Below are 1,303 nucleotides of genomic sequence, written 5' to 3'. Positions count from 1 at the left end.
CCGGAGCACGAACTCAATGGAGTCCTTTTTAAGAGCTATGTCCCCGACATACGCTCACAGGCAACAAGCCTTGCCTCCATTGCAGACAAGCTGCTCCCCGGAGCACGAACTCAATGGAGTCTTTTTTTAAGAGCTATGTCCCCGACATACGCTCGTAGGCGACAAGCCTTACCTCCATTGCAGACAAGCTGCTCCCCGGAGCACGAACTCAATGGAGTCTTTTTAAGAGCTATGTCCCCGACATACGCTCGTAGGCGACAAGCCTTACCTCCATTGCAGACAAGCTGCTCCCCGGAGCACGAACTCAATGGAGTCTTTTTTAAGAGCTATGTCCCCGACATACGCTCACAGGCGACAAGCCTTACCTCCATTGCAGACAAGCTGCTCCCCGGAGCACGAACTCAATGGAGTCTTTTTTAAGAGCTATGTCCCCGACATACGCTCACAGGCGACAAGCCTACCTCCATTGCAGACAAGCTGCTCCTCGGAGCACAAACTCAATGGAGTCTTTTTCAAGCGCTATGTCCCCGACATACGCACACAGGCGACAAGCCTTACCTTCATTGCAGACAAGCTGCTCATCGGAGCACAAACTCAATGGAGTCATTTTCATGCGTTATGTCCCTGACATACACACACAGGCGACGAGCCTTCTCTCCATTGCAGGCAAGCTACTTCACAAGTACAAACTCAATGGAGTCTCTTTCAAGTGCTATGTCTCCGGATGCACACTTACAAGATACAATGAGAATTGAAGTTCGAAAGACAACTGAAAATTCCATAACAAAGCGGCCAATCAGCCAAGTTCAACAAGAAATAAGCCTCATTTTGCTCAACCGGCACCATCTGCTCAGCTGCCTGCTCCTCCGCATCTGCCCTAAACCTCATTAGCTGCACCACCTTTGGCGTTGTCTTCCTCCATTGCAGCTTCATCTGCACCTGCTCTTCAACTGCTTCTACATTCACGGCATTGATCTGCTCACTTTGAGCAGCAAGTCGAGATAGAGCTACTCACCATCCTCATGTTCGAGAGGGCAACAAGGAAAAGCACCGTTCCTGCAGTCCAAGTATCCCAGCTTGTATGCATTAGCAGAAATTTCATGCTTGGACGCCTCCGTGGCTTCAACATAAGTACCAAAATTGACCAGCAAAGTGTCACCAACTCCTGGACCGGCAATTCGTGCAACTGAAGGACATTTTGCTCGAGCAGACGACTCTTTAGCTCTTTTGGCTGCAACTTGCAACATTGAGTCAGCCCCGCGCTTGACTGTTCGTGGAGCACAGACAACCCAAACCTTCGCGG

The sequence above is a fragment of the Prunus dulcis genome, chromosome 1 (assembly GCF_902201215.1).
Source record: "Prunus dulcis chromosome 1, ALMONDv2, whole genome shotgun sequence".
Classification (NCBI taxonomy): domain Eukaryota; kingdom Viridiplantae; phylum Streptophyta; class Magnoliopsida; order Rosales; family Rosaceae; genus Prunus; species Prunus dulcis.
This window is presented reverse-complemented; position numbering follows the sequence as displayed.